General features: G+C 40.1%; 2 protein-coding genes across 18 annotated transcripts in view; one reads left to right on the top strand and one right to left on the bottom strand.

Moving 5' to 3' along the window:
• ITSN1 (intersectin 1) overlaps nucleotides 1-14,560 on the bottom strand; it is a 223,426-nt gene extending 208,866 nt beyond the window's left edge. For 5 of the 9 annotated variants that reach the window (XM_073231405.1, XM_073231407.1, XM_073231406.1 and 2 more), the window contains exon 1: nucleotides 14,318-14,557. The gene's annotated coding sequence lies outside the window, so the exon portion shown is untranslated. Of the gene's footprint in view, nucleotides 1-14,317 lie in introns of all 9 variants that reach the window. The other 4 variants (XM_037014679.2, XM_073231402.1, XM_073231403.1 and 1 more) reach the window with 3 other exon arrangements.
• Nucleotides 14,561-14,859: 299 nt separating this feature from the next.
• CRYZL1 (crystallin zeta like 1) overlaps nucleotides 14,860-22,457 on the top strand; it is a 29,062-nt gene continuing 21,464 nt past the window's right edge. Inside the window, exon 1 of one of the 9 annotated variants that reach the window (XM_073231411.1) lies at nucleotides 14,860-15,345. The gene's annotated coding sequence lies outside the window, so the exon portion shown is untranslated. The remainder of the gene's footprint in view (nucleotides 15,346-22,457) is intronic. The other 8 variants (XM_037014687.2, XM_073231410.1, XM_037014691.2 and 5 more) reach the window with 8 other exon arrangements.

The following is a 22,457-nucleotide window of genomic DNA, read 5'->3' on the forward strand; positions in this document are numbered from 1 at the left end:
ATACGGGTAAATGTAGTAAACACATTGTCTTTTCATGTGAAACCTTCATAAGAGTGTATATCAATAATACCTTAATAAAAAATGTTTTTAAAAAAGAAATGTGTCAGAAGGAATGGAAAGATCAAGAGACAAATGGATGGAAAATTGTGCTCGGCAATCAACAACAGCAAGGCAGGGGAAGAACCAGATTGCAGTGGGTAAGAGGAATAATAAGAAGAGACACCCAACTTATATAAACTCCACTTCCAAGAGTCATGGCCATTACAGGAAGACATGAGATGCCAACAGCCAGAGGGAGTACAGAAGCAGGTGAGACAAATCTGAGCAGATGTGAAGGAAAGAGCAGAGGATGGGAGGAAATAGAAGGCACAGGAGACAGAACAAGCATAATTCAGATGCAGGCTTGTAGATCTATCCCAAACCCTTTTACATGCCTACAAGGCCCTGCAAGGTCTGGCCTCCCTCCCTCTCCAACATACTCACAGCAGCCTCACTGGCCTTCTTTTCAAATATACTGTGCTCCTGTATGGCAGAGGCCCCGCTCCCATGCTGTTCTCTCAGCCTGGAAAACAACTGCTTTCCCTTCCCTGATTAACTCCTATACATACTTCAGATCTGAAGTACATTCCACATCTTCCTGAGGCCCTAGAACTAGACTCAGTCCTCTGGAACACTGTCCTCATAGCACTTACAACAGCTGGGAATCATTTATTTATGTGGTTTTTTTTCCAATATGTATGTCTGACCCAGTAAAATATAAATGCAGTGATACAGACTCCAAAAAGGGACTAGTGGTTATCAAAGGGAAAAGGTTGGGGAGCATGGTTGGGGACGGAGGGTTAAGGGGATTGAGGGGCACTATAATTCACAATCACAATATAGGTAAGTCACAGGGAAGGCAGTACAGCACGGAGAAGACAAGTAATGACTATAGCATCTCACTATGCTGATAGACAGTGACTATAATGGGGGGGAGCACAGTGAGGAGTTGATAATATGGGTGAATGTTGAAACCACAATGTTGTTCATGTGAAACTTTCATAAGATTGTATATCAATGATACTTTAATAAAAAAAGTGGGCTGGAAAAGAAAAAAATAATTTATATATATATATATATATATATATATATATATATATATAAATGGAATAAGGACAGGGATCTGTCACTACTGTCCTCTTTGCTCCTACCAGAGGCACCCAATAAATCACAGCAGTCAAGCAGGATGTAGCTGTGGCACTACTGAGGGGCACTGGCACAGGAGAACGCAGGGCTGTCTCAGAGGAAGCAGAAAGGAACAGCACCCAGAACCCAGGAAAGGGAAGCAGACACCCACCTCACCTCTTCCTCCTCCCTCTTACCTCAAGAAGCAAAGAGTAAGTGTGAGTAAGACGGATTTACAACAGCCACCTGGGAGGTGGGCAGCAGGTCCAAACAGGCCGCAGGATCACTCCTGACAGTGAAGTCTGGGTACCTCCGAAAAGGAGCAGGGAGGCTTGACGAAGGGGTTAATTTGGCACAGTGTCTGAGGAATGGAGAGAAAGCTGAGAAAGAAGACTCGGCAGGACACAGCTACACTGGTAAGGACAGATGGCCACAAGTCTGTATGGCTTTCTTCAGCCAGCTGTTAGTGGCACAAACACAGGAAACAGAACACAGATAGGTGGGTTGGTCAAGCAATGGAGGTCTGCAGGGTAGATGACAGGACAACAGGGCAAGGAAATAGCTGAAATGACCCACTCTGAGGTCCCACTTGCACACGGAAGGAAATGAAGTTAAGAGGAAACTGACAATCTGAGATAAAATGAAGAACAACCAGGAACTAGAGTTTCCAGATGGAACTGTAATCAGAACACGTGAAATAAATCACACTGCAGATACATAATTTAAAAAATAAGGGCAACATATTTTTCAAGATACCATAAGCTCTCGTCACTTATGTTATCAGCCTCTTAGAACAACTATAAAAATCTCAAAAAGTGGCCTATGCCCCTCTGAAAAAGGTCACGTTACTATCTTTTCTGGAGTCCAGAAAAAAAAGCAGATGGCTGAAGGATATCCCTTTCCAGCTCCAACTTTTCCAAAGCATACGCATCTTTCTAGCAGTTCCAGATCAACCACAAGTTAAAAAGCCACATAAAAGTTATGAGCCAAGAGAGAATGCCAACATACCTTTACACCTGAAACAAATCTGAGAAAATCTGTAATTACAGTAATGGTCATACTGGTGACAATAAAGTCCACAGTTCTAAACTTAGGGTGACCTAGCCAGATAACTGACGAGACTCCCAAACTTCATCCTACCTAGAGAATTGCATAATAGTACAATATATTTGGGATTAAAATGCTCTAGGAACACCACAAACTCTGTGGGCAGCATACTGAGCATTTAAATTTAAAAAGCAAACATTTCTGAGAAGAAAGTTCATATATACTTTTGATTGTTTGGTGTCTTTGTATTGTTTTATTAAAGACTATCCTCTAAAGAAAAAAAAAAGAGGTCACCATCAGCCCCTTTCCATATGATCACTATACATGATGAGTGTGTTGGACAAAGGTTTTATCTACCCAGCATTCTTTCTTCTCATCATTGATCTCACTCTCCCTTTTTCGTTAACTCCAGGAGCTGAGGTACCGACCTTATCAACGGGTACAAAAGGAAGGCCCAAAGGTCTGGCTTGATTGGTTCAGGCATATGACAAAGCCAGGCCAATCAGAACCCTTGGACTTGACAAGTAGGTGAGTCAGCACATTTACCTTTTCTCTTAAGACAACTTTGTGCTTCTTCCATTTGCAATGAAAAAGTTCAGATATATACAATTACGAACAAGGAAAACTGGAGCACTGCACTTCATCTTCCTTCTCTCCTACAATCCATCCCTTCTCTTCCTTTTCTTTTTTTTTCCTCCCCACCCTTAGGACAGTGGACTACTTAAACTTAGCACTGACCTTTTATGACAACACCATGACACAGGAAGCTAATCTATGAATAAACCTAGCCCCAGGTAAATTACACTGTGATTCAATTTCCTGATACTTAGATATTAAAGTTAAAAGTGGCTTGAACAGAATACTCTTGAACAGACTTCCAATTCACCCCCTACACAGATGCACGCAATACTATACACTGCGAATGTCTCCAGTTCTCATGTAGTAAAAATATTATCTAGATGTGAAGGGAAGTAACACCACAGAAATTCTACAACACCTGGAAGTTTCTTCCTTCCTGTCTTCCCTCAGCTAGAGATCTCAACTAGTTTGAGATAAGTCAGAGGAGGCATCCACACTCACAAAATAGTCTTTTCCAATAAAATGGTGACTACCTGAATTAGATTAAATTTGTATATTTCTGTGTTTCTTGCTATCCTTAACTTGTGATGGTGTTGTCATATGGAGAAAATAGTAATAAATTCAAAATTTTCTCAGGCAATAGTCAAGACATTTAAGAGCCAAAGTACTAGTACACAAAGAATAGAGTGCTGAGAATGAGAAGAAGCTTTGATCACAGTAACAGAAAACCAAAGGCAGCTGACTTACACCAAAAGGGGATAAAGGGGAAATGTTGACAAAAGAGGAGTATTTAATAGAAGCCAGAAAGGACTGGAGGAGACAGTTTGAGGCCATCAGACTCAGGTAGTTCTCTCTCTCTGCTACTTGCTTTATGCTCTCATCTTTAAGCCTCCTTTCTCTGTCCCAGACAGAACAGCAGAACATAACTGCCTGTAACTCCCACTTTTTACCTCATGGCCCATGAGGATGTTAAGGTCAAACCCCTCCCCCCTCTTGGGCACAATTTCAAATTTCCAGGTAAGGGACACAGATTGGGCTAGCTTGGTCAGGTGCCCAAACCCAGTTCAATCCTCTATCTTCAGTGGGGAGGAAGAAGTTGACAGGGAGTAGATAGGTAGGTTAAAGGACAGTTAAAGGATTCATGTTGGGTCAGACACACACTCCAAAAGTTCCCATTTACGTGAGTCCCAAATTTGTACACCTTGGTTTTTCAATCATCAAAATAAGGAACTGGTCATCAAAGTCCATTTTAGACTTTTGCTGGGTCTGGAGTATAACAGAATTTAACAGAATTAAATTGCATTTAAGAGATTAGAAGGTAAGTAACATTCACCACTGCTTTGGGAGTTCATGTCAACAATGAAATATAAGCTAAAAATTACATCATAAATTATAGAAATAAAAATTGTCTTCTATAAATATGATCTGCATGAAAAACCCAAGACAAATGAAAAAGCCATAACATCTTAGAGAGCTGAGATTCTGTCTTGGCTCAAAGCCGGACACCTAGCACAATGCCAGGCCCAGAACACATGCTCAAACATTCACCGAGCCACTGACCAAACTCAGAACCTCCCAACCACAGTATCCTAAAAAGGTTACGGTACTGTGCTCCATACTGCTGTCCTCAGGTTTGGGGGATGATGCTTGCCGTTAGCACTAATTATTGGGACTAATGAGGTACTAATATTAAATGATATTGAAAAGGTTGAGAAGCACTGAATAAATGACTATAAGACTACTGGCACTGAGTTCCTACAAGGTGGCTGGTTACCAAGTAAATATAAAGCCAATAATCATTTAATAAATGGTCAAACTCAATGACAGCACCAAAAAAATGCAAGTTAAATAAAATTGGCTAAGGTTTTTTTGAGATGGTTTTATCCAGTGCTGAAAAGGAGCAAGAAATAGGTACACACTGCCAGAGAACACACTGGAGGGCAGCATGCTATTAAAGCTCAGAAATATATCCTAACATATTAAGTGAAAACCACATACTACAAAACTGTATGGACCTGACATTATAAACTGGCAAGGCAACAAAGACTGAATTCAGACCTCAGGTATGCTTTGTTTGAACCCCAGTGTGCTAATAAAAATTACAGCCCACATAAAAATCAGGTTTCATATTAAATCCGTATTTCTAGATTTCCAGCTTCTCTTGAAGAACTAGAAGGTGTAACACTAAGATGCGTCCTCCCAGAGCAACAAATCTCTGAGCTGACTGGCCCTGGGCTGCCCATCCACGGGACTATCTTCAATGCCCAGAGGCCCTAACATGCCTTCACATCTTCCAGACTGTTCAGTTTTCTCATGCCTAACCAGTCAGGTAATTTGAGCGGACTGACCCCCTTGCAGGGTATGAATAGTCAGTATGGCAGGACAGTGAAATTCTGGGTATGCTTTTCTCTTTATTTTTTCAAGTTTTCTTCAATAACACATGGTCTTTCGTATTAAGAAAAAACACTATTTTTTAAATTAGCAAATCACAACTGCAATATCTTTTCATCTAAAGAAAACAAAACAACTAAAGATAACATAATAACTGTGGTTTAAAGCTAATGGAACTAAGGAAGTAATGTAAGGTTACAATTACTGCAGTGTTCCCCTCCCTTCGATACTAATTAAAACATCAGATTAGACAGACAATAGCAGCATTTTACAAATGTTATCTTCCTCCAACTGAATAGCTTCTATGGACACTCAATTCATAAAAGCTACTTAAAAGATTCATTTCCATATACCTATAGTTTCTTTCACCAATAAATGTAAACAACAAATATCAGAAATTTATATTCATAACCCTGATTTACTCAATGGTTAAAAAGAAATTCCTGATCTTTATTTTACAGTGTTTAATAGATCAATAACAATAGGTTTATAAGGTTCTCTTTTCCTCAGAGAACTTCAAAAAATTTATACAAATCACCATTCATTTCCCATCTCTGAGACCTCACAGAGCAAATCATATTATCCTCATGGTAAAGAAAAAGTACAAGGCTGGGTCAAAATGTCAACATCCACAGGTAACAGAAAGTGAAATCATTTCTACACCTCTCTCTTGCTCTCCCTTCTTCCCACATGACATCCAGAGTGACCATTCTAAGCAAAAGCAAATTATGGGACTCCTCTGCTTAAAATGTACATTAGTGATGGTATAATATTAGAAAATCTATAAACATCACCCACCACATCAACAAAAAGGACAAAAACCATATCATCATCTCCATAAATGCTAAAAAAGCATTTGACAAAATTCAACATCCATTCATGATAAAAACTCTGAACAAATGGGTATAGAGGGCAAGTACCTCAACATAATAAAGGCCATATATGACAAACCCACAGCCAACATCATACTTAACAGCAAGAAGCTGAAAGCCTTTCCTTTAAGATCAGGAACAAGACAAGGATGACCACTCTTCCCACTTTTATTCAACACAGTTCTGAAGGTCCTAGCCATGGCAATCAGACAACACAAATCAGAGGCATCCAGATTGGCAAGGAAGAAGTCAAACTGTCCCTGTTTGCAGATGACATGACATTGTACATAAAAAACCCTAAAGAATCCACTCTAAAACTACTAGATCTAATATTTGAATTCAGAAAAGTTGCAGCATACAAAATTAATACACAGAATCTGTTGCATTCCTATATACTAATGATGAACTAGCGAAAGAGAAATCAGGAAAATAATTCCTTTCACAATTGCATCAAAAAGAATAAAATACCTAGGAATAAACCTAACCAAGGAAGTGGAAGACCTATACACTGATAACTACAAGAAAAGAGAGAAATTAAAGAAGATACCAATAAATGAAACACATCCCATACTCATGAATAGGAATAATTAATATTGTCAAAATAGCTATCCTACCTAAAGCAATCCACAATTTCAATACAATCCCTATCAAAATACCAACAGCATTCTTCAACGAACTAAAGCAAATAGTTCTAAAATTCATATGGAACCACAAAAGACCCCGAATAGCCAAAGCAATCCTGAGAAGGAAGAAAAAAGCTGGGGGGATTACCCTCCCCAACTTCAAGCTCTACTACAAAGCCACAGTAATCAAGACAATTTGGTACTGGCACAAGAACAGACTAGAGAGCCCAGATATAAACCCAAGCATATATGGTCAATTAATATACGAATAAGGAGCCATGGACATACAACAGGGAAATGACAGCCTCTTCAACAACCGGTGTTGGCAAAACTGGACAGCTACATGCAAGAGAATGAAACTGGATTACTGTCTAACCCCATACACAAAACTAAACTCAAAATGGATCAAAGATGTGAATGTAAGTCATAAAACCATAAAACTCTTAGAAGATAACATAGGCAAAATCTCCTAAATATAAACACGAGCAACTTTTTCCTGAACACATCTCTTTGAGCAAGGGAAACAAAAGCAAAAACGAACACATGGGACTACATCAAACTTAAAAGCTTCTGTACAGCAAAGGACATCATCAACAGAACAAAAAGGCATCCTACAGTATGGGAGAATATATTTGTAAACGACATATCCAACAGGGGGTTAACATCCAAAATATATAAAGAACTCACACTCCTCAACACCCAAAAAGCAAATAACCCAATTAAAATATGGGAAGAGGATATGAAGAGACAATTCTCCAAAGAAGAAATTCAGATGGCCAACAGGCACCTGAAAAGATGCTCCACATCACTAATTATCAGGGAAATGCAAATAAAAATCACAATGAGATATCACCTCATACCAGTTAGGATGGCCAGTAGTGAAAAGACTAAGAACAGCAAATGCTGGCAAGCATGTAGAGAAAGGGGAACCCTCCTACACTGCTGGTGGGAATGTAAGCTAGTTCAACCATTGTGGAAAGCAATATGGAGGTTCCTCAAATACTAAAAATAGAAATGCCATTTGACCCAGGTATTTCACTTCCAGGAATTTACCCAAAGAATATAATTTCTCAGATTCAAAAAGACATGTGCACCCCTATGTTTACTGCAGCACTATTTACAATAGCTAAGATATGTAAGGAACCTGAGTGTCCATCAGTAGATGAATGGATAAAGAAGATGTGGTACATATACACAATGGAATACTACTCAGCCATAAGAAAGAAACAAATTCTGCCATTTGCAACAACATGAATGGAGCTGGAAGATAATATGCTCAGTGAAATAAGCCAGGCAGAGAAAGACAAGTGCCAAATGATTTCCCTTATTTGTGAAGTATAACAACGAAGCAAAACTGAAGGAACAAAACAGCAGCAGACTCACAGACTCCAAGAAGGGACTAGTGGTTACCAAAGGGGAGGGGTCGGGGAGGGCGGGTGAGGAGGGAGGGAGAAGGGGATTCAGGGGTATTATGATTGGCACACATGGTGTGGGGGGGATCATGGGGAAGACAGTGTAGCACAGAGAAGGCAAATAGTGACTCTGTGGCATCTTACTACACTGTTGGGCAGTGACTGCAATGGGGTATGGGGGGGACACGATAATATGGGTGAATGTAGTAACCACATTGTTTTTTCATGTGAAACCTTCATAAGAGTATATATCAATAATACCTTAATAAAAATAAAAAATAATAATAAAGAAAAAATGTAACATTAGCTTTCTACTTCCCCTGACTCTAAATAAATCCCAGCTAGCCCATCTCCTATATTCCTCACCTGTCATTCCTGTGTTGACTGCACTTGGGTCAACCTGACTCTGGCCTCCAGGCAATCGGGTCCTCAAACACTGATCTATTCAACATGCCAACAAATACCTGATAAGTGTACCCCATGCACCAGGCACTGTTTTAGATCCTGGGGATAAGGTGGCGAACAACACAGACAAAACTCCCTGCCCTACCAGAACTTACATCCTACTACCCCCTCTACCAGGATCTCTTCCAACGCAATTTCTCTAATCACTTAAAGAATATTAAAGCACAATCGTAATGACTGTATCTGAAGGGATGTGAAAATAAGCAGAACTACCTATAATAAATTTATTATCAATTTACTGACTCCATTTAATGTAGTTATTTATCGTAACTGAAGGAAAGAGGAAAAATCAAAGGAGAGAGGAGCTTTACTCACTGAAACTTTTGGTATACCAGGAATGGCACTAATTTTTTTGTCAAGTTTTCAAGGTTTCTTTCATTACTAGCTACACAGCTTTTATATGTCAGTGACTAAAATGCAATACACCAATTCAGCAAGCATGGAGCAGTTGAGTTTCAAAGAATTCCAGAAATTTGCCTCAGAGAGCAGTAATTAGCCCTACACACACACACACACACACACACACAAGTAATGACTCCAGTGGCATCTTGTTTCCATGCTTTTACCATAAGAATCAGGTCCTTCAAGTAATGACTCTACAGCATCTTACTATGCTGATGGACTGTGACTGCAATGAGGTTGGCGGTAGGGGGACTTGATAATATGGGTGAATGCTGTAACTACTGCTCATGTGAAACCTTCATAAGGTTGTATATCAATGATACTTTGATAATAAAAAAAAAAAGAATCCGTGTTCTTCTTAACTAAGTTGGTTAAAGCATGGCACTAACGCCAGTTGGCTTCATTCACTTCCATGAGCTGTACCCATGTCTTGCAAATTCATGCCACTAGTCACTAGAAGGACTTGCTGACAAAATGCAAGGGTGAACAAAACCATCACTGACAGAGAAACAAGTCAAAATGCTCACCAAAGCAACAGAGAATCAAAAGAACTGCCCTCCTGTATCAAGGAGAGGTAATTTAATTTTAACCACTAAGTATAAAAAGAAAACTTTGACCAACTGCTATGACCTTGTTATTTTCACATTCAAATTCAGCTGAACCCAAAACTCTTATCACATCCCTCAGTTCAACTCCTGGCTTTACCTTTCAATGAAGAGTGAAATGTACTCAGTACCATTCCCACAAGACCTGGGCAGAGCCCTGCCCCACACAACGAGAATGAGTTTTGGGGACCAGCTTAAAACTGAGCCATGGCAGTCCTCCTCACTAGGCAGCACAGACAAATTCAGGCCAAAAAACTGAAGGCAAAACAATTTCACCAACACTCTACAGGCAATAAGTTAATAAGGTAAGCTACCAATCATTAATTCTACTGGAAAAAAATTAATAAAAGAGCATTGATGAATTCACATACATTATTAACTTGCTTGAAATTCACATTGTCAGAGGGCTACAAACCTTAGCAACAAACTTTAATGATACCCTAGCATCAAATTTATTTATTGGTTTGTTTTTTTTTAAATAATCTCTCAATAGATCTGTGACATCTCTCTACAGTGAGGCCTTAGCATTCCTGAAGTGAACTTCCACAGGCCTCCTCAAATCTCCAAACTGGCCAACATGTAAGTGTCTGGACAGACTCCTGGCTGTCATCCTAATCACACTTTTATCTGTAGTCTTGTTTCCAAGGCAAGTCCTCATCACAAGTGAACTGCCTTTTCAAACTTCATTAGTCTTTTCTATGATGCTAGTCCCATTTTTTATGCAGGTGCACTTTAGGAAAAACATTACAGAATTAAGGATAACCAGCTGCTTTGAGAGATGACAGTAGACAGGCTTACTTCTGAGCTAACTTAAGTGATGAACTTCTCAATGACAGAGATTCAAATCTGTGCCCCACCTAATTTATAAATTAATGCACATCAGGGAAACTTTAGGTTATTCCAAAACAGAAACCAGGAATGCAAAAGTCCCGCAATGCCTATTAAAATGTCCAGGAAATAGGCAGCCCAGCACTGTGGCTGAGAGTTTGGGCTCTGGAATTACACATCTGCACAGCCACTTACTGGCTCTCTAAGCTACTCAACTGCTAGTACCTCAGTTTCCAAGGCATATTTATTTTTAAAAAAAACAAAGAAAAGATTGAGTTAAGTCTTGTAAAATTCTGCAAAAGGACTTGATGTTAGCCAATCACTATTATTGATGTATGACTTTTCTGACTTTCTATATCATACTACTCATCAGGTTATATTAACATTCCATTCTTCTTCCTAACAATAGAGTTCACTAAGGACTCTAGCATCTCACTATGCTGACGGACAGTGACTGCAAGCGGGTGTTGGGGGGTACTTGATTATATGCGTGAATGTTGTAACCACCATGTTGCTCATGTGAATGTTGTAACCACAATGTTGCTCATATCAATGATACCTGAATTTTAAAAAAAGTTCACTAAGTTTGTCACTGGTTAAGTCATTCCCCCCCAAAAAAGGAGTGGGGAGGGAAAGGGAACTCTCACCTATCATAGGAAGGGTGTAAATTGCTACAACCTTTCTAAATAGTAAATTGGAAATATGTATCAAATCCCTTAAAACTGAGCATATACTTTGATTTTGCAATTCCACTTCTAGAACTTATCCTAAAGGAAAAAATCTCACAAGTATATACAGAGGTGTATGTGGGAGGATAATCACTGCAGAGTTACTGATAATAGCTGGAGGGAAAAAGAAACAATCTAATGCCTAATAAAAAAAAATTGGTTAAATTATCATAGATCCATAAAATGGAATATTATTCAGTTACTGAACTATTACAAGTGAATATAGACATGGAAAGATTCATGAAGTTTTCAGCAAAAAAACAGGTTACAAAGCAATCATATGTACAACAGGATCCAATATGTATAACAGGATCCAATATTTGCTACCAAAACTGTATATGAATAGCCACATGTACACAAAAAAGGGTTTGGAGAGGTATGTACTCAGGTAGCAGACTTATGAGTATTTTATAGTTTCTACTTTTTATTTTTCAGTATTCCAATTCCCACTCAGTAATTCCAAATTACTGCTATAAACAGTAATTATTTTTTAAACGTAAATTTACAAGTTTCTAAAATGTGGCCTCACTGCAATATAGTTCACTCACATATATATATATATATATATATATATATATATATATATATATATATAATCAAGTTCCTTTAGGCACTATTCTAGGCACTGGAGATACAATGATGAACCAAAGTCTCTGCCCTTCTAAAATGTGTATTACAGGTACATTATATATCTGAATGTCACAATAAGTTTTTTATTAGCAGGGTAAGGTATAAAACTTACTCTGTTATTTGAAAAACTTGCTATCCACTTTAGGAGATGGTCTTAGGAGATGCTTACTGAGAAGGAAGCAGAATGCCAGTGGTTCTCTAACTTTCCTGTGCAGAAGAAATTCCTGGAGGACTTGCTGAAAATACCAATTTCAGGGCCTCACCTCCAGGAGTCTGATTCTGAGATGAGTAACAAACAATCTGTATTTAGCAAGAACCTCAGTTAATGATGATGTAAGTGATCTGATGTCTAGATTTTGAGAAAGCCACCAGAAAGTGGAACCATTCAGGAGAGAATGATCATTCAGAAGCGAATAGCTCTAAGGCAGTGGAATTTGAACTGAGTAATATAAGCCCAACCCTCATGTAACTAATTCCCTATAATTCACAAATCCAGCAAATTAACAGGATGAATAAGAGTAGAGGAATGCTCCAGCACATCCTCCTTATCCTCTTACAGGAGACTCGAGTTTGCCTCAACTTAGGCATCTGAAGAAAAGATGAATTTGAGAGAATTCCACTGCCAATATTAGAGATAAGTATTAAGAAAAAGGAAATTTCCAGTCTACAACAAAAAAAAAAAATGCTAAGAGGGACAAACATTTCACGGAACTTGCTACCACTCATTTTATGCCCTATTTCACAACGCTTAGTATCTGAACAATACACAGGGTTCCAAAGTACATCAAAAATTTGTTCATTTCCTCTTACTCAGGCAGAATAATAATAGGGTTTTGTGAAGATACCATGTGCCTCAGCAATTTCAACAGATACATTCTTATGTAAATACCTTTTTAAAACAAAAAGGTTTTATCAGAAACACTTCTCACTGAAGATATTTAAAGGAGTTTTAAACAGTTTTAATGCCATCGCTAAATTAGTGTCCCACATTTCTGTGTTAAACATTCCTGTGTTCTTTACAAACTTCCTACAGAAAGAATTCTCTTCAATATTAGAAATACACATTTGTAATTACAAGCAAACTCCCATCACAACATAAATGTCTCAAGTAAACTAATTTAAAAAACTAAAACAAAAATACAGTATTTTGTTTTCAGAGACAGGTATGAATCATAACTTTGAGGAGGACTTAATCTTCTGCACCTTAAGTCACCTACAAAAGAAACATACCCAAACAAATACATTCCTCCTATTTTGTAGCTTAAGTGTAGCACTTCACAAACCAGCTGGCTTGCTGGGTCCTGGCCCCAGTTGCTGCCCTCAGGTCCCATCCACTACATAATCCATGAGATCTGAGCCTGTTCTTCATCCATCAGAGATTAGTAAAACTACCTCCCCAGCAACAGGATTGAGATTTTCCAGATGTGTTTGTTCGTATGGCATTTGTTTCTATTATATAAACTTTTTACTGTACTTTTTATATTATTTGTATGTTCTAACCACGGTAATAGCAAGAGTAGGTAGGATCCAGCAGATAAGCACAAAGAAACTGATCTGTCCGGAGTCTGCATACATTTAAAATTTCAGGCTTGGTGCTGCCTTGAGAAGAGCACTGATGATGGCAAAGTTTAAAGGAAACTTTCATATTAACAGGCCATCAAAAATCTACGTAGCCTCCAACTCAACAGAGAAGCCGCTAATCTATTTCTTCAAAAGCAAAGCCTTCTTTAGTCTGAATCACACCAAAAGATGCCTGTCTACTAAATTTTCTAATCCAAAGAAGTAAAGAAAGGTGGAACCCCATCCCTCGTTGGTTTTTCTTTTCCAGGGCATACAGATCACATTTTCTCACTCACGCACGGAGAGACGGCAATTGTGCCTTCGGTCCACAGCATAAAACCTGTGTCTGTGCGTAAAGAAGGGAAGGAGAAGCAGCGGACACCGGGGATGCGCTCCCACTGAAAAGAGAGCCGCCTTCTGTGAAATACCATCAGTCAGCCCCGACAGGACGACTTGGGGCCAAATGGCATTGACTGCCCTTCACTGACAGGGATTCTGCAGGCACACGAGGAAGAAAAAGGGATGAGCCGGGGACTCGAGACCGGGGGGAGGCTGGCGGCGCGATGCCGCTCCCCGCCCGCTCCGGATCCCCGGGAGGCCAGCAGGGAGGCGAGGCTTGGCGGGCCGGCCACACTCGGGCGACTGAGGGCAGCCAGGTCAGCCCTGGAAGGACCGACCGCCCCACGCCCCCTGGGGAGGGAAAAACCCCGCCCGGCCAGGGCTGCGGACGCCCATTCAACCCGAAGCCCATCCAGCAGCTGCGGCGCCCCGGCCTCCGGCGCCGGCCAGCCGGCCTCCCTGCTGCCGCCCCCGGGAGGATGGGGAAGGACCAGGCGCAGGGCGGTCAGTGCCGCGCCTCCCGGGTGCGCGGCAAAAGCCGAAGGGCGGCCGAACGGAACGGCGCCGGCCAGCGGGACGGGCGCCCCGGGCAGCCTTCAAGCCGACCCCCGGGCAGACCCCCGCCCCCGCCGCCTCCCGGTCCAGGCCGCCACCATCCAGCCCGCTCCTCACCTCATCTCCAGGCGGATCCGCGCTGCCGCCCCAGGGACAAATCAGTGGAGCTCACTCGCCGAGGGGAGGGACGCAGGAGCCGCAACCCCGCACACCATCCCCGCCCGCCCGCCTCTCCGTGAGCCCCGGAGCCCTCTCGGGATTCTCCCTCGCGAGCCGCCGTACTACGGAGCAACCAAGCTGCGCTCCCTCCCCTTTCCTCCGCTCTTCTCAACCTCCTTCGCTCCCTCCCTCGCTCCCTCTCTCCCGCCTATCTCATCATCTCCCTCGGCCACCTCCCCCGCCACCACCCACCGCTCCCTCTCCGCCCACAAGTGGGTGGGGACAAGCAGCCTGACAATCGAGAGAAGGGGCTTGAACCTCCTCACCGCCCCCTATCGCTAGCCCCGCCCGCCGCGGGAACCAAAGGGCTTTAAGTTGATAAAAATGGAAGAGGACGGAGTGACAACCAGTAAGCCAATGAGCAACCACAAAGGGGGTGGGAGTAGGAATCTCCTTCCTCCCAGACTCTTCCCAAAAGGCGTCACCGTAGGCCTCTGCTCGGAATTTCCTTGACTCGTTTTATGAAGGTGTTTGTTTCACGACTCTGGTGTATCTGTCCGTTGTTGTGCGAGGAACTAGTTAAGATGCATTCAACTTAGTTACGGAAGGTCCTAAAGGAGAGAAAATTTGGAGGCGAAAAGGGAGGTGCGGGCACGGTTCAAAGAAGGATGTACAGCAAAAGGAATGAGGAAGGGTGTGGTCTTTAACCGGAATTTGCATAAAACGGAACCCGTCCCGGAGACTAAAACTTTGCCCATTTATTGGTAGACCCTGTTATGGCGTCTCGCTTCTCCTCCGAGCAGAGCACGCCGGGAGCTGTAGTTCTGGGTTCGGTTGCTATGGCGTTCTCTACAGCCTTCGTCCAGGAATGACGTGCGGCCTGACCAATGGAAGCAGCATATGGGCCAGCGTGGGCGGGCTTCCTGCAAAGGGACTCCAAGGTGGCGGTGGCGATCGCGCAAGCCGCTAGGGCCGCTCGAAAGCAGGTGAGTCCCAGAAAACGCATTATGTGCCTCGTGAACCGGGCCTTTGGGCAAAAGATTAAGAGAAGCCCCGCAGAACCGTGCAGCCCTGAGGCGGATGGTGCTTCGCGTCGCACCTCAACCTCAGACTGCCTCGGGCCCAGGCCTAGCTTAGCTGAGGCCGCTGAGGGGCGGCTGGTAAGACTTGATTTGTCTGACCATTTCCTGGTCCCTATGGGTTTTGGTTGTATTATCTCAGTTTGCATCTCCCTCCACATTTATGGAGGAAAAAGTCTGGAAGTTCCCTTCCACTGAATCTTCAGTTTGGGTTTTACCCCGCTTCTTTTTGTTCCTGTACTATGAGTTTTTCTTTCTCCTGTACCCCTCTGCCCCCTCTCTCTTCTTTATGATTGCTCCTTTACCGGTGAGCTATTATCTAAAGCAAAGATGTTCGCATTTATATTTGCCCTCTTAAGCTCAACAACGAAAACTCTGGAGCAATGCTTAAGAATCACCTCAGAATCACGTTTAAGTAACTGCAGATGGCTGATTCTGTTAAGTCTCTGGAGCCTAAGAATCTGCATTTCTAACAAGCTTCCAGGAGCCTCTGGTCCACGTTATGAGTAGCATCAGCTCAGCCCAATACGAATGCAAGGCGAGACACTTATTTAAGATTAAATTTTCTGGTAGCCACATTAAAAAACATGAAAAACACCTAAAATTAATTGTAATAATATGCTTCACTTAACCCAGTATATCCAAGATATTATCATTTCGATCCGTAATGAAATATTTTAAAATTCAGATACTGAACATTCTTCTTTTATTACTGTCTTCAAAATCCTGTGCGTATTTACACTTGAGCGCATCTCATTTACGACTAGACTCAGTCCAGTTTCCTTAGCCACCTGTGGCTAGTGGCTACTCTTGCTGGACAGCAGAGATCCAGATAATATAATAACCCACTAAAGAAACTGAAAGGTGTTTAAGTGCAGATTGCATATGACCTTTGCTGCTGTGTGAGATGGGTTCAGACTATTTTAAAGGTTCTCTACCCAGTTTACAGACTTAATAGTAAAAATAGCCAACACTTACTGAATGCTGATTTTGTGCCATGTGTTGTCCTGAGTGCTTTGCATATATTGTTTAATCCTTAAAGCAGCCCTTTGAGGTAACTAGTAACTACTACTATTATCTCTGTTTTATAGATAGGGAATCAAAGGCCCAGAAGGTTAAAATTAAATAGCTCAAAGTAATACAGCTAGTAAGTGGGAGAACCAGGAGTCAAACTCTGGTCAGTTATAACTTCGAGATCCTGTTTTGTCATCCACTGCCACCACCAAAAGATAATTATATCTTTTATCACTGATTTCACCTCATTGATGCCTCTGCTCCAGATTACAGGTGGGGAAGAGATATTCAGATTTAAAACAGAGAGAGTTCACCATACAAGGTGAAGTTACCTATAAGTTGCAGTGAAAGTTTTTGGTAGTTTTACAACTCTCTATGCTGTGCATTCAAAATCAAAGTTCTGAATGGAAGAAGAATGTTCAAAACCTCGAGTTAGGCCTCTGGGCCAGTACTATACCCTGGACAGTAATGTGTCTTGATTCATTTGTGTACTGTTCTAAAATAGGAATATGGGAAAGCTTGGGAATTCTTAAAATGGAATCACAGTGTTTTTTGGTTTTGTTTATGGTGGCATCTTTTTAATTCTTAGAAATGAATGTTTTCTTGCTCCTTTGAATTTCACATACAGTATTTCAAAGACTTTATGATTTTTCTAGACTCCATGAACAGTACTCCACTGAGCTAATGAGAGTTTTATGAGTAGAAGAGCAAAAATACACGTTCACACATGCTAAAATACAGTATTTTGCAAAGTAGTTTTCTTCTATTTTTACACACTGATACATATGATATATCTTGTTAATGATTTTATGATTGTAAATTTATCAGAAATATTTAATCAAGATTATGATTCCTATTTTGCATCTGAAGCAAGAAGTTCTTTTGTTAGGATCTTATAGTGAATTAGAAAATTAAGAATTTACAAACTGCACTAATGTTAGTCAGTAAAAAAGATCCGTTAAATCAATTGGAGAGGACCAAAAGAGTGTGGTAGAAATTTAGGGAGGATCTCTCAATTGCTAGTCCTCATCACCATCTTCATTGTCTCAGTGTCACATGATTAAGCCCTAGCATAATAGTAAGGCTGTCATTCAACATATGTTTGGCTTCATTGTTCCCCAGTTGTACAATTTGGGAAAATATGATACTAATTCAGATATATAAAATGCAAGTCTTTAAGTCTCTCTTGTTCTGGATCTTACTATATTAAATGGTCCTACATTGAGTTGTAAGTGAACCAAAAATTTCCAGTCTCCCTGACCTACCCACTACCACCCCTGAGAGGTACTGGGGTACTGGCTGGGAAATGTCTTTAGTAAGGACTCTAAGTGAAAAGATATAAGTCAACAAATGATTAAAGTTATGCTCTCTGGGAGATTGGAGAGTTATTAAAAAATTCTTTTGAGATTCAGAAGGGGTCATTGTTCAGAAGGAGCTAGTATTCTAGACAAATATGGAAATCACTTGTTGCAGATAGGCAATATTTTAACATTTCCAAACAAATGCTTTTTTTATTTATTTGCCTCTGCATCAAGCCTAAATCAAAAATAAAATTTTTCCTAATTCCTCAGGTTGCATGAGATGTAAAGATTATGCTACACATGTGTAAATTCAGTTGAGTATGTCTTGATAATGTTCATAGAAATCTAGATTGTTATAATTAGCTTTAATATGGTCATCACATCCCCCATCCCCTTTGACTGATGCTTGAATCCCCTTTATGCAACCACTGTAAGTGTATATCCACCCTCTGTTTAAATCCCTCCATAGTAATAGGGGCCATACAACTTCATGCATTTTCCTAAGTTTTAAATTAGATAACTGAATGTGAAAGTAAAAACTTCATATAACACATGCTATTAGCTAGAAATGCTTTCCAGAGTTTAGCCAGATGTGAGCCGCTATCACAATGTGTCCTGTGCCCATCTTGTAACAGGAATTGTATGCAACAAGTGCAAGCTGTATGCAGCAAAACACCTGTGTACTCATTCCTTATGCAAAGTGTCCTTAGAGTATACAAATTTCTAGAGGCCATTGTGTACTCAATGTAGGGCTGTCCTCCAGTTTTGACCATGCATTTACCTTCCTCCTCAAAAGGCAGAGCTGGCCTATCTAGTTAGTTCTACCATTCTGCACAACCTACAAAGGGTGGCATTTGAACCAAACTTCCAGCTAATTACTTTATGTGGACCATTTTTTTTAACTTTTTTTTTGTATCATTAGTATACAATTACATGAGCAACATTGTGGTTATGAGATTCCCCCCATTATCAAGTCCCCACCACATACCCGATTACAGTCACTGTCCATCAGCTTACTAAGATGCTATAGAATCACTACTTGTCTTCTCTGTGCAATACTACCTTCCCCGTGCCCCCTCCCTACATTATGTGTGCTAATTGTAATGCCCCTTATTCCCCTTCTCCCTCCTTCTCACCCTACTTCCCCAGTCCCTTTCCCTTTGGTAACTGTTACTCCATTCTTGGGTTCTGAGTCTGCTGCTGTTTTGTTCCTTCAGTTTTTTCTTTGTTCTTATGCTCCACAGATAAGTGAAATCATTTGGTACTTGTCTTTCTCCACCTGGCTTATTTCACTGAGCCTAATACCCTCTAGCTCCATCCATGTGTTGCAAATGGTAGGATTAGTTTTCTTCTTATGGCTGAATAATATTCCATTGTGTCTATGTCCCACCTCTTCTTTATCCATTCATCTACTGATGGGCACTTAGGTTGCTTCCATTTCTTGGCTATTGTAAATAATGCTGTGATAAATATAGGGGTGTATATTCCTTTTTGAAACTGGGATCCTGCATTCTTAGGGTAAATTCCTAGGAGTGGGATTCCTGGGTCAAATGGTATTTTTATTTTTAGTTTTTTGAGAAACCTCCATATTGCTTTCCACAAAAGTTGAACTAGTTTACATTCTGTAGACCTTTTTTAAAAAAATTTTTTTAAGGTATTATTGATATACACTTATGAAGGTTTCACATGAAAAAACAATGTGGTTACTACATTAACCCATATTACCAAGTCCCCACCCATGCCATACACTGATGAAGGTTTCACATGAAAAAACAATGTGGTTACTACATTAACCCATATTACCAAGTCCCCACCTATGCCCCAGTGCAGGCACTGTGTGGACCATTTTTTTTAACCAAAATTTGGACATGCGGTTTGACATACTTCTTTATTTGATATGTGGACATGTATGAAAAGTCTCACAATTAAGTAAGAGCACTGTTACAATTTAAGTCACCTCTTCAATATAACAGAATGTTTACCCTGTACAATCCAGCCAGCTAGTATCATAATGCTGTGCACCAGACCTGACATGATAAGCATATGGGGCCACATTTACTTCATCTGTTTTTTTCTGTAGCCTAACTGCTTGACAGTGTATCTTTGCTTTCCTTAAAATAAAAGTGAGGGTGGGTTAGCAACATTACAACTGAATTCTGAACCTTAAGTGGCCACAATATTGCAAAGTTGATGTTGGGGAAGGAGAAATTTGAGCATCACCTGTGCTAACCACCCATGAAAAAAACTGAGCAGGTGAGCCAAGACATCATAAAGGAAAAGGAAGCTTTATGATCAATGACTTAATACAGAGGAAGGAATTATGACAGACTCTTAAGATATCCTTGATGACTGAAAGGTCCAGTTTTATGTCTGCTGAATTTGAGGTGGATCGGATACTCAGAACACTTTCAGTCTGAAAGTGTAGATAAAGAATGATCTGTGGAGGTTTTATTTACAATTATTAATAGATGAGTTCCTTGGGCGATTAAATGTAGCGAGAGAAGTGCAAGTGGAGTTCATGTTGCTGTTATAAATTTAAAATGAAACCACTTGACATTTCTTCCCAATGATTTTTTTAGATATCTCTTAAAAGATTAGTACTTTCCTTGACTACTTTCTTGAGGTGTTATTTATATTCAAGTGTTTAATTTATACAAATTCCTTTTTCTGCTTTGTACTAAAGATTATTTTATATAGGTGTCTTATTATTTGTTTCTCCAGATTTTGAGTAGGCTTAATGTGTGACCATTATAAAAATTTAAAATATTACAAACATAACCCTCAATTTGTGGACTTATGTCAAACATATTTAAAGAATGATGTATCTGGAAAAAATAAAATCTTTATGCTTTCTTAGGGCTTATCAGCCTACATTTTTAAACAGGTTTGTTTTCATTTAAAAGTTTTAGGTAACACTTTTTGATAAAGGAAACAGAATATATAGTTTTGAAATCAATGACATTCATTCTTGTAAATGGCACTTAATAAGCATTGCATATTTTGATTTATATTTTTATTTTAAAAGATATTCAGTTATTTTATTCCTCTATACAAGTATCTTTACATTCAATAAAATCTTAATTAAATAATGGGCTGTTTCATTTTATCTGGACCAGTGTCTACAAAACTGTGTGGACCTTGAATGCCATCCATTCTACCATTTTCTTCATGTTAATTACTCAGTATTCCTTTTTTGGGGTTGTAAAACAAGTAAATATTTCTAAAAAACACTTCTTTACTCCAATTGTAAGTTATAGGATATTATTGTTCCTAAATGGTTTCTTATTGGACCAACTAATCATTATTTTACTAACCAGGCCAATTTTAACCTAATTTGGAGAAACTATTTAGGATGATCTGTCTGAAAATATTGGCATTATTATTATGTATATAATGTTTGTCTAGGGGACCCTAGGTATACAAAGAGTTACCTTCCAGGGTCTCTGGAATTGGGATACATGCAATATGAGGTCCATGACTGGTGATCTGAGAGGCAGGCCATGTTTTAAGCTGAAATGGGCAGGGAAAACAGTGGCTTCCAGAATTACAAAGTGACCTGCTTTGAAATCAAGGTGTTGAAATATAATTGTTCCATTTCTTGAAAAGTCAAATCTAGTAGCTCTAGACTGTGTAGAAGCAGAAATTATAGTTCATAATAACGGTTATTGATTCTCCTAGGCAATAGCTGGGAAACCCTCTGGTTAGTATATGAATAAGGCCAGGTTTTCTTTGTTAGTATGTAACGAAAGCTAGAAGCATGGCACAGATGGGATAGATTGAGTACCATTGCTGGTGGTTTCAGAGAGGGAGTAGGACTTGAGCAGTATTCATTTGTAGTCTGTAGAGTAAGGACCTCACAGTCTCAGAGAACAAGCACTGCCTGGAAGCCCTGAGACAGGTGACCAGACGGTGTGAAGTCATACTGACCAGATCAAAAAGAGAGAGTATGTTAGAAAAATGGGGCAGCGTTGGGGGGACAGGTAAGATAGACTAGGGACAGTGGGTATGCATTTAGACAGTCTTGAAAACTAGGGAAAAGAGGTTAGACTTTATGGTATAGGGAATATATAGCTGCTGTGTATCGATGCTTAGGTTCTTCCCCTCTCCCCTACCATCCCAACAAACACACTGACATACAGCTTCCACAACCAAAAGCTAAGAGTTAGTTAATGATCTCACCTAGCTCATCCTGTTTTTATATACTTGCTGATACATACTACATACATAGTTACATATATGTCTTCAATGTGTATTCATTTCTGTTAGTTCCAGCATTTGATTATCACATTCTAGAAAGTAGCAACCATTACTGAACCAATCAGTAAAAGCCCCTCATGTAAATCCATTAGATCCACTAAGATTCAACATGTGAGGCTGGCTTTGTGTGTGTAGGACCTGTGCAGTCACACTGGACTGCAGTCTCAGGGACCTGTGCTTGGTTTAATGCTCTGCTGTCACAGTCTTGAAATTTTAATAATTACTGGACAAGGTTCCCCACATTTTCATTTTAAAGTGAGCCCTGCAAATTATGTATCTAGTTCTTTCAACAAGTTCTTTATAATAATTACCCTAAACTAAAGGATATAGAATCTAGTTGTAGAAAACCGTTAAATATAACCTTTAAGAGAAACAACTTTGGAGTGGGTAGCACCTCGTATGTCCCAGCCATGGCCCAGCTGGTGCTATGAGACCTAGATATGTGCC

The sequence above is a fragment of the Manis javanica genome, chromosome 3 (assembly GCF_040802235.1).
Source record: "Manis javanica isolate MJ-LG chromosome 3, MJ_LKY, whole genome shotgun sequence".
In the NCBI taxonomy this organism is placed as follows: Eukaryota; Metazoa; Chordata; class Mammalia; order Pholidota; family Manidae; genus Manis; species Manis javanica.